Genomic DNA, 15,811 nt, shown 5'->3' with positions numbered 1-15,811 from the left:
GGAGAACGTGCAAACTCCACACTGACAGTGACCAGGGGCCGGGATCGAACCCGGGTCCTCAGCACCGTGAGGCAGCAGTGCTAACCACTGTGCCACCGTGCGACCTCTTAAAATGTGGATGTTTAGCAGAAAGTGAAATGGTTTGAAAGTGTAAACTATAGAATACTTCACGAATTTGCGTGTCATCCTTGCCCAGGGCCATGCTAATCTTCTCTGCAGCGTTCCAATTTTAGTATAGGTGCTGCCGAAGCAAACACATTATTTTCATATTTAAATAGAGAATGATAGTAAAATATAAGTGAGAATAAACAGTTTGAGAAATTTTTATAAAATCAATTAGAAGTTAAATTACTAAAATGGTTGCAGGGTTGAGGGATTTACAGTTAAGCGGATGGACTGGAGAAGTTGGGGTTGATCTCCCTGGAGTAGGGAAGGCTGAGGAGATTTGATAAAGGTGCTTGAGATGGTGTTTAAATGGAGTAAATAAAGATGAACACAGATTGAAAGGGATTGGCAAAATAATCATTGGCAACATGGGATAAAAATGTTTTACACAACAAGTGGTTAGGATTTGGAAGTACTGTTTGATGGAGTGGGAGAGACAGATTCAGCAGTACATTTCTAAAGGGAACTCGAAATAAAAGTAATTGGAGAGATTTTTGGAAAGAGCCGAGATGGCGGGGGAACTCTTTGAAAGGGCTGACACAGAGTCTGTGGACTGAATGGCCTTCTTCTGTGCTGTACTCGTCAATGGTTCTGTGATTTGATGAAATACAAAGTAAAACATTGTCTTGTTTTCTGTTAAAGACATTCTAATTACCTCAGGCCCTGCTGTATAATCAGGGCAGCCATCTAAGAAGTATCAAAGAGCAATGACGTTTTGTATTTTAGTTATACAGAACCTGTCTAAATTGTGTAATAGCCACTCTCTGCTGGCTCAAATACAAATTTGGTACAGCAGCTTTGCTGCAAAATGAAGACATCATGGCTGCTGTCAAGAGTACTGGGTACGTGCACGATATACTGAGTGTTGTCGGATTGTTGAGGGAGTAGAATCCTTTCCAGTTATGGTATCTCAGGTATGACATGCAGTGCTCATAAAGCGATATGCCTCAATGGCATCCTGTACCATGGGAAAGCCTGCAACCTCATGAAGCCACATGCTTGCTCCACCTTCTTCTCACTGGAGAGAGAATAGGACAGAGAACTTCAGTGACCTCCATTTCATAACAATGGGCAGCAAACTGGAAAATGTTTCAAATATTGTCTGCTCCAGTCCAGAAAAAGCCAAATGCGTAAGTGTTCACAACCGTGGTCACTTGCAAAGCCACTGGCAACACTGTCCTGCTCTGAGGTTGCACAAATTCCTGTGAGCACCTCTTTAATGAAGCAGGGACATCTCACAAACTGTTCCTTACTAAATTAGGCATGAGAATTGCTCTTTGAACACATTGGGCAGATATGATCTCCAACCAGGAACTATTCTTCCTCTCCCCCCTCTTTCTGCAGCTTGATGTGTTATGTGTCACTTCTGCTCATTCTACCTGCCATGCTGTAGTCCAAGAGGGATGCCGACAAAATCTGGGTGCAAGTGATTTGTGCAGAATCCCTGAAGTCACGATCAAGTGCTGCCTCATGTGCCACATCATTTCCTGTGGACTGCACAACTTTAAGTAACCCTGGAAACCTCCAAACATTTCTCCAATTGCAGCAAGTGTCTGCATAAATTAATCAACGAATCGTCGATTATCCCCCTAAATAGCGCTGGGTAGAGTGGGCACCCTTCGTGCTGCTATATAATGTGTTCGGCTATGCGAGGTTCTGAGGTGGTATCAACTGGAGCATTGAGCTCCAAGACGGCTACGTTGGTGTAAATCAGCATTACACAATTGGTCAATGACGGCCTACTCTGCATATTTCTGATGACGATCCCTGCACATGCTAACATTCTCACCAAATGGTACTTGGCATGGCAAGCACCCAAATGGTTGTATGTTTGCCATGGACACCAATTTTCGAGGCAAAATTGCACTCGTGATGCTGAAAAACTAGTGCTACAAAGATGGATTTTACAGCCCTTAGTGCCACAATAACACCAGGGTGGCAGTGCATTATGTGTGTGGGGGGGGGGGGGGGGGTCACCCTAATGCTTGTTGAGGGGGGTGGCACCCTGATGCCTAAGTGGTGGGTGCGCCCCGATGCATATAGGGTGGGGGTTGAGTGCCTTGATGCCTGTGAGGTGGTGGGGCGAATGCCCTGATGCCTGTGGGGAGAGGGGTGGGATTGGCACGATGCTTGCAGGTGGGTGGGGGGTGTTAACCCAGTGCTTCCATGGGGGAGGGATCCGCTGTGTCCATGGGCAAGTTAGGAGGAGTTTCTTTTCAGCCCGGTTGGGGGGGGGGGGGGGGGGGGGGGGGTGCGGGGCGGCGTCTTTTAAAGATAGTGTCTCGATCTCTGTGGAGCCGGCATTTCCAACTCTACCAAGCCCTGTCCCACCAGAGTAAAGCCGAAAACTACACCACCAGATTCTCAGTGCAACAAGGAATTTGGAGTGAAAACACGGTTGTGCAGCTGGAGGGCTATACACCAGTTTTCTCACTGAAACCAGCACTCTGAAAAAATATTGGAAGATTACGCCTATCATTTTTAATGTAAGTGTCGTCTGGTACCATCCTTCCTGGCTATTCTGATGCAGACCGATTCTTGTAGATAAAAATGACTGCAATACAAAGTAAAGTTTAGCAGCTCCCTTAGTTTAGTGATATCGGCCTCCATATAAATTAATCCACCGTCTGCTCACACAGTTTATGTTTTCAGTCCAAGGCCTGGTTTCAAAGATTCAGCATCAGATCCAACAAACCAAGGTCAGCGTTCATGTCCAATCTCAGATGAAGCCTCACTGCATTTGTTTGAAACCCAATTCAAATTTCTCAGATCCTGTTTCCTGTCCCAGAAAGCGCACCATAGTTCTGTTCCTGGGTGTCACAATTCCTGTTCCCACACCCCACCCGTTTCTCGCAATTACTGTTCCCACATCCCACCCATTTGCCACGCGCCCTGTTCCCAAATCCCGCTTGGATGTCACAGTACCTACTCCCATATTCCGCACAACTGCCACAATTACTATTTCCATTTCTCAACCAGAGTTCACCGTCCCAAATTTAATCGAGCCTTTTAAAAAAAGATAATAAAATTCCGCTTTCAGGAATTGCGCTCAGTGTTTGTAAGGTAGAGCTCACCAATGTCACTTACTTCAACCCTTCAACCAACTGTGGCTATGCTTTGAAGTACCTGCTGGATAGATGCCAGTTGCCATAGGCAACCTGCTGCAAATGGAAAGGTGCTTTTACGAGGAAGTTTATGAGCTATCTGCATTTCAGCTTTCTGCTGGCGTTCTTTTCCTCACTAGTATTTTTTTGCTTCCTTATACATTGAGTAGAAATTTACCTTGTAACTTAAGATTTAAGTAGTTATTTGGGATGAGCAGTAACTCTTGTCCTGTGGATGCATGACACGTTGGAAATGGGACACAATGAGATGTGAGGCTTCAAAGGCCTCAAGGGATAGTTGAATCCCTTTAATGGGGAGCAAACCATTTTAATGCATGGGAGCTTTGCCAGATGCCAGGTAAATTTTAACTGCCTAAATCCCTTTGAATGCCACATGGTCAGCTGCCACTCTATTTTGGGCAGAATGTGACAGCAGACTGGCAAGGGTGTGGGGAGGCGTAGATTGGGTGTCCCAAACAGCTGTGATTGGCAGCAAAGGAAGTCTGGCGTATTGAGAGGATCAAGTGACGAGGAATCGAGGGAGCTCAGGCGAAGGGCTTTATTTGCGTGGCTCAAAGGAATCCTCCTGGCCCCACTAATTAATGTTTTAGATTTAGCTTCGAGGCCACACTGGCTTCTCGAAAGTTTTGCCTGGCAGGGTGCCTGAGGAGGGCAGCCCCGCACAGGAGTGGGTTAAGTGCCACTGAAGTATCTCATGCGATCATGCTTTCCAATCAGTAACAAGGCTCCTCACACACTTTAACAGGCACTCCATTGAGTTCCAGAATTACTGGAGGTCAAATAGGTATCAACGAGAAGAGAATCAGATATGGAGCCAGTCGATTTTAACACCCGGCCTACTATTTGGGAAAGTGTTAAAATTAACCCTATATTTTTATGATCCCTCTGAAAGGTGCCATGTGACAGGCATTAGGCGTCAGATGTTTAAATATATCGCACGGGATTCTCCGGCCGCGTTCGCCCGGCGACCGGAGAATCCCGTCCGAGCTCAATGGAGTTTTTGTTTGTCGGCGTCTTGCCCGTGGCAGTTTTATGGCGGTGGGGGGGAAGAATCCAGTGAGACATAATCGAAGTTGCAAAAAAGATTGGATCAACGTGACTGCCTTTAATGAGATCTGAAAAAACTTCCAGATTATTAAATGCAGCTTAGGAACGAATGAAACAAAATTAAAATATCTACTAAAATCAACAACATCACATTTGTCCAAATGCTGTTGTTCAGTCAAATCTATGAATTACTTCACAAAATAATTTGAAATAATCATCATCCAGTTCCAATCATATAATAAGATGTTGTAACAACATTTTATTTATTTATTGTTCACAATTTGGGATTTTGTTGGGAAAATATTCAAAGAGCCCTCATTAATAATGAATGACATGACATTCAAAAACACAGCATTAATTGTGGCAGCTGTAACAAGGTTAAAGTTGAAGGAAGATCCTGCTTCTCATTCTGATCAAAGAGGGCTCGGAAATTTCAGGTGATTAAAGTGAGTGTGCTCAAAGTCACAGAGACAAAGAGATGAAGAGCCATCAAAGAGATTAAAATAATGCAGGAATCACAAAACAGGTCGCAACATGATTGGCTAAGAATACTTGAACGTGGGCAGCACGGTGGTGCAGTGGTTAGCCCTGCTGCCTCACGGCGCCGAGGTCCCAGGTTCGATTCCGGCTCTGGGTCACTGTCTGTGTGGAGTTTGCACATTCTCCCCATGTTTACGTGGGTTTCACCCCCACAACCCAAAGATGTGCAGCCTAGGTGGATTGGCCATGCTAAATTGCCGCTTAATTGAAAAAAAAATGAATTGGGTACTCTAAATTTATATAAAAAAGGAATACTTGAATGTATGGCAATAAGCCTGTAAAACAGTGATGGACAACCTAGGCGAGTGACTGAGCCACATGAGTGGCCCTCCTTCATCTCAGCAAGATTGAAATCGGTCTTGTTGACTAACCATGATTAAGATTGAATCCATTTGATACACGCTGAATATTTCATAACGAATTATAGAAAATGGTTAATCATTTATATATGTTAATACACCTTTCATCACCTTCAAATGGAAGAAACAAAATAAATATTCACGCTTTGGGCGCAGAGGGAGGGCACGGCTCTCACAGTCAGTGTTGTGCACCTCACTCTGCTTGCTCTTGCTTTGCACGCATATCACTTCAGCCATACCAGGAGGAAAAAAACTACGTGGGCGGAAATCAGCGGAACCTGGAAACCCTGCATGTGGACAACAGTTAATAAAATGTCTTGTGGGCAGCACTCCGAATGCCAGTCAGCTGTATGTGGCCCCGTGGCGCAGGTTACCTAACACTGTGTGTAGGGATTTTCACAGTAACTTCATTGCAGTGTTAATGTAAGCCTACTTGTGTCACTAATAAAGATTATTATTAAAAGGTCTGCGAAAACCAAAGCAAGAAAAGGGCAGATTTCCATTTACTTTGTTCAAGATTCTCTCTCCCTATTTCTATTGTACGTCCCAGAAAGTACTCATTGAACATTTGACCAAAAGGCAGTGGATTTCAGCAGCCTACTCAATCACGGTGAGCAATCGCAATCATGGGTTCATCCTGCTTTCTCCCACACATGCCCTTGGCAACATGGGTTAGAAACCTCGGATGATTTATTGCTTTCCCTTATCTGAGAGCATGAAGGTGAAATTTCACTTCTACTGCCATAATGGCTGAAATTGTGTAACTCAGCACAGACCAGGATCAATGCTGGGACTATTCAGGTCAATAGGTCTCAGTTCTTCACCCTGCACTTATCCAGTGAGTCAACAGGAGAACTGAACTGGGAGGCAGCAGTTCTTCAAAGGTGAAAGTTGGTTTCGTTCCACTTGAAAGCATTGTATCCAGAATTGCAGGGTAATACTTCATGCTTGACATAAAACAAATAACATGTTTTAGTTCAGGAGGTTTTGGAGTATGTTTTATGATTCAGAGTTGACAAAGAAAAAGAATGGTTTGTGAGTTCAAGTGCACAAATCATGAAATGCCACCAGTTGGGAAATCAAAACATGATGGAATGTTAACCTTTATTACAAGAGGGCAGGAATACAAAGGAGAGGACATTATGTTTCAGTTGTATAAAGATGGTAAGTTGGATAAACAGGTGGGGGAGGGGAGCAAGGGGAGAGGGGGAGATTTTGAACCCTCTCTCCATCCATGAGAAACTCGGCAAGGGCTCAAAATCCCGAGAGAATCAAAAAACCTGATTCTCTCTGGCGTGATCAAGTTTTGGAATTTTCTCCAGTGGAATGGAGTGAATCGTGCTGTGGGAGCCTGGGAACCTCTCATTTTAATATATTAGCACATCATTAGCGAGCACTCTCTCCAGATCCTAATCCCTCATGGAATGCTGGCGTCGTTTACAAGTGGTCCATAAAGATGTGTACCTGGGTACATCGGAGGTGAGTGCTCAGACAGCCATGATACCCCAGCCTCTTCAATGCTCACAGTGGGGAGCTCAGATAAATTCAACTTGGAGCTGGGGCTGAGAGTCAGTCACTCTTTCTTAGTGGGGAGGGTTTGCTTGCAAGCCTAACCTTCCATTCACCTCAAAGCGCTCTTTGCTTTAAGGGGGTCTGGAGGCTGGCATGCAGTCATCGCCTTCCTGTGTCTTCCTTGCTGGGGTTCAGGCCAAATCACCACTGGGGGAGTGCCCATTCTTAGCAGGACATAGAAAGTGGGTTGCCAGAGGTGAATGCTGAGGGTCAGCACTTGGGGCGACTGTGAGGATCCTGGGTGCGGTCCCATGAGAGGCCAGATTGCAAAGGCAGAGTGGGCGACTCAGGAATGGGTTGCAGCCCTGGCTCATGAGTAATGAAAACACTCTCACTGAAGTCTATCATCACTCACTCCATTGCAGGTCATGCCAGGGGCTTCTTTGATGTGCCTTGTGAGAATGCAGATGCAGGTTTCATGCATACACTCAATAACCCTGTCACCTAATGCAAGGAGTGGGGGGGGGGCATTGGGAAATGGTCAAGAGATGTGTGCCAGTGAGACTCTCAGGTGTCTAGGCGTGTAATTCTGGCGGAGCTGAGAGGGACAGGAGTGGGGATATGCCGTGTGAGAGGGGACGGTGTGAGGCTTAGCGGAAAGGCACTAGTTAAAGGGGAAGCGCAATAGTGAAGGTCCCAGAAGAGCAGCCCGTTTGAGACTGAATCAGCTAAGGATATTCCAACGTCAGACTTCCTTTCTCCAGATGTCGGAGCCACAGTTTCAGAGAAGACAGCGCCTGTCCTGGGGGATGGCAGACCGCCTTTGTCCTGCAAAAGCTGGAAGTACATGGACTGGGAGGGTACAACTTTCCTGTGATCCCTAAAGTCACCTCCACTCTAAACTTCTATGTAAGCAGCTCGTTTCAGGGCAAAACCGGTGACCTTGTGGCATCGCCTAGTCAGTCACACACAAATGCAGTAGGGAGATTACAGATGCCTTTTATGCGAAGGACCACGTGTATATTAACTTGGACCGAGACCAGGAGAGACATGACACCAGTGCCATGGCATCACACACTTAGCTGGCATTCCCCAGGCATAGCATGTGATACAGTGCACCCACGTGGCCTTGCTCTGTCCAGGGCATCATGAGGTGCAATTTGTTGCCAATTCGCTCCGGAGACACCAATAATGTTGCTCTATTTAACTGGATACTGATATGACAGTTATTAATGATGATGTGGCTTTTCAGAGTCGCCAGGTATCAAATGATACCACCACAAGGTTTTACCGGATATCGATCAAAGACCCAACAACCAGTTAGTTAGTTCAAGTTCAATCATTGTTTATTTACACACAAGAATTACTTCGACATGCAACATAAAACACATGAAGCTAAATTACACCTAACACTACAACAACCTGTACTTAACTTCAGGCACCCGGCTTTATGCAGAGGAACAAGGCCTTTGTTCAGATCTTGCATGCCAAAAGTGACCGTCTCGTGATCCTGACTTGGCTAAGGAGTCTGCCTTTACATTACTGGGTGGGGAGGAACGATGATGGCTTCTGACTTTGATTATGCCATACGTGCGGTCTTTTGTTGCCTCAAGAATATGCTTCAATAATGGGGATGTGGGTAGGAGTTTATCATCAGCGGCTATGAATCATCTAGATTCCCACAGGGGCAGGAATTCTATTAAACTATTGCAGACATATAAACTGTCCGAATATATATCTGCGGGGATCGGGAAAGAATCTGGGTACTGCACTACATATGCTACTGCTGCTAATTTGGCTGCTTGTGATCCTAAGTGGCCTGGCAATTTTAAAGATATTTCCTCTAATGCGCGTCCCTGCGCATCTCCCACATAAATACCGCAACCTGTTATTCCTTTTCCATTGTCAATGGTGGAGGAACCATCTACATGAATTTTTTAAGAGTTTTCCGTGGTCGGGGGATTCTGTGTTCTGATGCCTGCTCGTGTGGGTATTGATTTCTGAATAAAGGGTCCTGTGTGGTATTTGGCTGCAATGATCTGGCACTCATGTGGGGTTCCTTCATACTGCAGGTTGTGCGCTAAAAATGTGTGTGTTTTTGTCCTTTTAACTGTGATATTCCTGCCTTGTAATAACAGTGTCCAGCGAGCTGCTCTGATCTGGCTAACTGAACCGTCCTTTAACCTATCATCTAACACTAGCTGCGTTGGGGTGTGCATGGTTAAAATCATTATGGGGTTCAGGCCTGTGATACATGCAAAATGTTGCACTGCCTAAAGGACTGCGAGAAAGTGCCGTTCGCAGGCTGTAAATCCTTGCTCCACGGGATCCAAAACTTGTGGGGCATAGGCTACGGGTCCAAAATTGTCATGCCTTTCCTGTAGTGGTACTGCAGAGAGGGTTCGGTCGGTGATGGCTACTTCCATGGGAGAGTGTTGGTCTGGAACTTGCAAAGGGGGGGCTGTGCCTAGGGTGCATTTTAATTAATTGATGGCGCCTGTGTGCTGAGGAAGCCATTCCCATGGGGCGTTCTCTTTTAAGAGCTCTGAAAGTGTGGCTGCTTTTGTGGCAAAACCATCTATATGGTTCCTACAATACCCAACTAATCCTTAGAATGATCGAGAGTGCAGTGACATTGTGGGGTAGGGGCAATTTAACTATTGACTCAATTTGCTTCTGTTCGATCTCTCTTTTCCTGTATGTGATAAATAAAGGACCTTTTCAGGTTGACTTTGCATCCAATTGATTGTAAGAGACTTAGCAATTCGGAAAGAAGATTAACATGCTCTTCCTTTGTTTCCGTCTGTAGGAGTAAGTCGTCCACATACTGAATAAAGCATTCGAGTTGTGAAAATTTGGAAAGTCCGTTGGCCAATTGTTGGTGAAAGATGGAGGAGGAGATGTGGAAACCTTGTGGGAGGCATGTCCACGTATACTGCTGTCCTTGAAAAGTGAGTGCAAACTTGTATTAACAGGCCTTATCTAAGGGAATGGACCAAAAGCCATTGCTAATGTCCAGCACAGTAAATTACTTAGCATGTACTCCCTGCTTCAGCATGGTTTCGAGACTCATGGCAACGGTGGGGGCTGCTAATGGGATGATCTTGTTCAGCCCTCGGTAGTCAATGGTCAATCTCCATGAACCGTCGGGTTTCTTTACGGGCCAAATTGGGGCATGGTTTGTTGAGGCTACGTGCTGAATTACTCCTTGATCTAGTAAGCTGTTGATAACTTTTGCAATCTCACCCTCGGCTTGCTGTGGGAAACCGTATTGTTTCTGGGGCTTGGGATCGGGACCTGTAATTGTGACTGCTCCCAGAATTTCCACAATCATGCTTGTGCTGGGCTAAGGATGCTTTATGTTTTCTGAGGACCTCTCTAATTGTCTTATCTGTACTAATGGCTTGCGGATCAAGCCAATAGTCGCCTACTGTGAGCGTGGCGGAAGCTCTTGCTGTTCTGGCCATTTTCCAGACACACTTATTCACGGGATCAAAGAAAAGTTTGTGTCAGCTCATGAAGTCGATTCCTAAAATGTGCTCTGCTGTTTGGGGCAAGTCCACTAAAACAACGGGGTGCTTGATGTTTATGTTGCCGATTTGAGTATCTACGGGGGCCGTAATGTATCCCTGCTGTACATGTCCCGTAAATCCACTAAGAGTGCTGGTGTCTGTGGTGGGCCATTTGTCGCGCTGAAACATTGTGGAAGAGTTTAAAGTGGTGCGGGACATTCCTGTGTTTCAAAGGAACTCTACTGGGTGTCCCCGGACTGTGCCTGTGACTACTGGTCTGCCTGATTTGTCCCAGAATGTGTCACAGACCCAAGTTGGGGAGCTCGAACACTGTCAATCTGTGCTATTAATCACTGCATTATCTGATCGGGTGCTAATGCTATGTATGGGCCTATCATTGTTCCGAGGTGGGGTGTTCGATTGCTCGTTCCATTGCTGGTTCGGGGGGCGCTGCATTCGCGGGCGTAATGTTCCTTTTTGTCCACAATTATAGCAACCTCATGGTCCCTGTGCTCTGGGGGGCTGACCTTCATTTCTGCCCTCATTTACCCATGCGGGGTCCTGAGTAGTCCCAACTGTGTTCATATCTGCTTCTGCCTTCTCTTGATCTGCCTTTCTATGTAGGGATTGTTCCCAAGCTCTGGAGAGTCTCTTTAAAACCCAAACTGCATTGTGTGTGGCGTCTGCGGGGTCGTAATTTACACAGGCTTTTTGACCTGCTTCTGTGGCGAGGGAGACTAAAGTATGAGCCCATTTAGTTGTGTTGTCATTATCTAAGTGTGCGTGGTTCAAATCCCCGAATCCTGCTGTAAAATGTATCCAAAGACGACCTGCGTATGCAGTCGGATGCTCTCCCTTCTTTTGTCTACATTGGTTCAAACCTTCAACGGGATCTCCTCTGTTGTATCCAATTGCGTCTAAAATAGCTGCCTTCATCTCCTGGTGGCTTCCTCCTCCTACATTCTGGGGTTCTGGTAAAGCTTAGCTAACAAACGGGTCAAGGCTCATGACTATAAGCTTAACTTCCTCCGGTTTGTCCAGACCGGACATAACTGTTTGCTGTTGTACCCTCTCAAAGAAATTATGCGGGTCTGCTGTGGGTTCAAATGGTTCAATTTTGGCGCATGTATCTCTCAATTGGGTGATGGGTGGTGGGGTGGTGTAAACGAAATCAGGCTCCTCGCGATTCTGTGATGTGCGCTGTGTGGTGACTGGATTCATGGGGGGGGGGGGTGCTGCCAGTGCAGTCGGTGGTGCGGGTGCTTTCCTTTTCGGGCCTGGGTGGCTCTATTCTGATTTTCTGTATCCTCCACATATCTATGGGCGGTTTCATTTAGTTCTTGCCAACTGGGGCCATTCTCCTGATCGAAATCTCCTCAGACAGAAGAGGATTGGACTACTCCAGTCGACCCTTCACTCCAAGGATGGATACTGTCACCCTGTTTCAAAAGCGTCTAGTTGTCTGAGTTGCCAATATACATAAGCGCTGAGCGTCTGAGTCCTGGGTTGACCATATTTCCCATGGTCCTTTGCAGGTGGCCATATTTCCCGGGATCCTTTGTAAGTGGCCATCCCAGATGGCTACACATTTATGAACTGCAAGGGATTTGACTCCTTCAACATCCATATTAAGCACATAATGCAGGTGCGTGCCCGTCTCCCGGGGAACATTCATGACAGTTACATCTTGGAGCACTCTCAGGTTCCAGACATGTTTGAGGGAGAGCAGCTTCAGAGGGATGGCTTCTCAGGGACAAGGGTTATCCAATAGAAGGTAAGCTGATGACACCAGTGCAGAGACCATGAACTGAGGGGGAGACTCACCACAATGAGGCTCATGTTTCAACATGTATGCTGGTCAAACAGGCGATTGGATTTCCCAAGATGCAGTTCTGGTGCCTGGACCATTCAGGGGTGCCCTCCAATACAGCCCCCAGAGAGCGTCCTGCATAATTGCCATCTGCTTTGCTCTCCACAACTTGGCACTACAGAGAGGAGACTACCTGGAACAAGAGGAGATGGAGGGGTGCCACATCTCCTCGGATGAGGGGGAGGTTGAGAAGGACAGCAAAGTGCAACTTGCAGAGGCGGAGGAGGAGGGGCCTCAGGCCATCTGCTCGGGCCTGTTTGGGCCATCGGACTAACGATGCCCTCATTGCTTCTAGGTTTGGGAACAAGCAGGACTAGGGGTGAGAAGATCACAACTGTGGGGACTGTGATCTCAGTATTAATGTGGTGCCAGCGGTCGGTTCCCGTGATGGTGCATGATACCATGGGCAGGGTATTAAAGTCATTGGCTGGACTCTGCGGGAGAATGTTGACTTGTATTGAGGACGTAGCAATGCTCCTCTAATCCTCAGTGATATGTCTGACTCCTGCCTGACAGAGAGATGAACGTGTCCTGCCAATGAATAGGCCTATCATAGGATCCAGAGATGCGGAATGAGCTCTCATCTGTAGCAACCCCCTTCAAGGTCAGGATTCCTGTTGTGTTCCTCAAACTAATCCCCAAGCTGGGTCAACCTCCCTGCAATTTGTTGGCTCATGCCATTCTCATCTCATTACTGCAGAAGAATGGTTGCAATGAGAGGCCTGAATGTTGATGCCATAGGGTGGATGAAGGGGGGAGGAACCTGCCAGCAGCAGCTCAACTTTACTGAGTCATCAGTGCGAGGGGTGGGAGAGACAAAGCACTGCTATTCTGCACAGGGATGAAGCACCGTGTGTGCGTGGAGGGGGGGGGGGGGGGGGGGTGCATGGCACCATGAAATGACGGGATGGAGGATCTGCTAGTGAACAAAGTGATGTTTATTACAAGTGCTATATGTCAGTGGTGGCCTATCTAAGCTAATGCCTCTGCTTACCCATGCCCACTGGGTGCCTATCATTTCTTACTCTTTTGATTCCTTATCCTCCCGCTATGTCCAGCAGTTTCCCCAGGAACCACAGCTGAGGTTCAGATGGTCTGCTGCCTTCCACACCCTGTTGCCTGAAATGACTTTGGTAGAAACCCTTGGGAAGCCTAGACCTTGAGGGTCTGGATGTACCTTTGGGCAGCACGGGTGTTGCAATGCTACCGTCCTCTATCTTCTGAGCTGGAGGTGTGTCGCTCACAGAAAGTGGGGGTGGCAGATGAGCTGGGCAGCCTTGGGGTATGCTGGGTGGAGGACCCCAGACTGCACTCCTGTCATTCCTCTTCCCTTTTATGCCTGTGGGCCCTTGTGCTCTTCCATGGGATAGAGGGGCAGCTGGAGCGAGATCCAGAGGCCTGCCGTCCTCTGGCGCAGACATTTGTGGAATCTCACCAGTGCCTGCACCATGCAGTTGCAGCCTTATGCCATGGAGCTCATGCCCTCAGCCATGGAGGTCGTTCCCTCAGCCATGGGGTCTATAAGATGAACCTTGGAGCAGACATTCTCCATCATAGAGTGCCACCATTGCAGAATTGGCCTTGTTGCATTGCATTGACCCACCATCTCCTCAGACAGAAGAGGATTGGACTACTCCAGTCGACCCTTCACTCCAAGGATGGATACTGTCACCCCATCCTGATTCTCAAGACCCTGCTTTTGAGGTTGCATTAGCTCGGGGACGACCGGACCAGGGTGCACGTCATCGGCCATGGGCTCAGCAGTGTCCTATGATCTGGAATCCCTCTGAGTGCCGGTTCCCTGGGACGTCCCTGCCTCAACCTGCTGTGGATCATCAGCTGTGAGGTGCCCATCAGTGGGTGACCTGGGAGCCTGCTTACTACTCAATCCCACCAAGGTGTGAGTTCTGCGGTGGTGCAGGGTGCAGGTGACAGATGTGACACCTCCTTGAAGGTGATGCCCGAGAACTCCCCCTCAGAGCTGCTCAGGTCTGTGGTATCCAGGGGGTGCGAGGATGGTCCGGCTGCTCTCCTGATTGCCCTGCATGAGATGGAAAATGGCATTAGTGCATCATGGGTGATAAATTATGTGAGATGTTTACGCTCATGAGGTTAGAGAAATAACCGTTTCCCTTAGGGTTCTCTCTTTTTCTCACTATCCCCATTTCGACATTTGCACAGGCATGTTTCCTGCTCCTCCCGGACAGATCAAGGCACTTTCTTCATGGGGGGGTGATGTGGTCAGTTAAGCTCGGGTAATGGAGCAACGGCACTAACCCCCGCCCTACCCGGGTATTCCACCCTTCTTCTCCCGCAGCGGCCCACACGCAGCTCATGTTCCCGTCACTTCATACGCTCTGGAATGGTTCTCTACACTCTGCATTGCCTTTGGCAAGCCCTTAGTTTCACCTTCTCTACCCTCTCTTTGGTTGTGGTACAAAGAATGTATTTTGCCATGTTCCGTACATTCACCCCTTCTTTCCTTTACCTCCCGCGACATGCTAATTTACACATGCTATTGACACATATGGCACAATTGGTTGCTAATCACTGCTGCTATACAAAGTGCTACCTCTGAGCCCTGGGACGAAAATCTATAAAACTAGCCGCCCTGAAATTCGGCTGGTTAAGAGCCTTATCCACCACTGGTTGCAGTAAAGAAAAGGCTGGTTGAAGAAATTGTCCGACCACTCTCCGAGTCGACCACAAGCTGCGAGAGTAGCTGTACTTTAAAAATTTGCATTTCTTGTCTCTCCAAAATGGGATTTCGAAGAAAAAAATGAAGGAGTCACACATGGTAACAATCATAACGGATAATTGGACTAAGGAGAGAAATACTAATAAAACGAGATATTAAAACAAAGATAATCACAGGTACTATGCTTTCACCCCCAGGATTACCCGAAAACAGAAAACACAGGATGAAGCAAGGAATGCAGTGATGCGTTTGGATCATCGCTGGACTTCTGCAACTGCGCGCGCAACAAACCTTTGTAACGAACACTACACCAGCCCCGAACACTACCACACAACAGGCCACCACCAGCCCAGACACTACACCTGTCATGAGAATGTCACTTTAAGAAATGTTTGGCTGCTCATGTTACTGCAGTGATGTCAGAGTGTGGGTAGAGCTGAGCTCCGGCTCAGTTTTTAGTTTCACTTTGAGAAAAGCTTGGGTGTTTCATTTTTCAGTGTTGGAGCTGAAGCCAGACAGAGCAGGTGTACTGCTGTTCTCTATGCCATGAAAAGACTATCTCTTGATTATTTGGTGAATTCAGAATTATAAATGTTCTCAGTAGTTAATGTAAACCAGAGGCGGAATTCTCCAAACCCCGCAGGGTCGGGAAATCACCCGGGGCCGGCGTAAATCCCACCCCCGCCGAGGCCGGAATACTCCACCACCCGGGAATCAGCGGGGGCAGGAATCGCGCCCTGCCAGTCGGCAGGCCCCCCGCGGCGATTCTCCTGCCCGCGATGGGCCAAAGTCCCGCTGCTGTCAGGCCTCTCCCGCCGATGTGGTTTAAACCACCTCTGGTGCCGGCGGGAGCAGGCAGCGCAAGCGGGCCCCGGGAGGGGGGGACGCGGGGCGATCTGACCCCGGGGGGTGCCCCCATGGTGGCCTGGCCCGCGATTGGTGCCCACCGATCGGCAGGCGGGCCTGTGACTTGGGTCACTCTT

General features: G+C 47.6%; 1 protein-coding gene and 1 non-coding gene across 2 annotated transcripts in view; both read right to left on the bottom strand.

Moving 5' to 3' along the window:
• LOC119969210 (gastrin-releasing peptide receptor-like) overlaps positions 1-15,811 on the bottom strand; it is a 71,295-nt gene that overhangs the window by 5,878 nt on the left and 49,606 nt on the right. The gene's annotated exons all lie outside the window — the stretch shown is intronic.
• Positions 152-257, bottom strand: LOC119969811. Its single transcript, XR_005461480.1, has one exon. It is a non-coding gene; the product is annotated as a U6 spliceosomal RNA (small nuclear RNA).

The sequence above is a fragment of the Scyliorhinus canicula genome, chromosome 7 (genome assembly GCF_902713615.1).
Source record: "Scyliorhinus canicula chromosome 7, sScyCan1.1, whole genome shotgun sequence".
Taxonomy (NCBI): Eukaryota; Metazoa; Chordata; class Chondrichthyes; order Carcharhiniformes; family Scyliorhinidae; genus Scyliorhinus; species Scyliorhinus canicula.
This window is presented reverse-complemented; position numbering and strand designations above follow the sequence as displayed.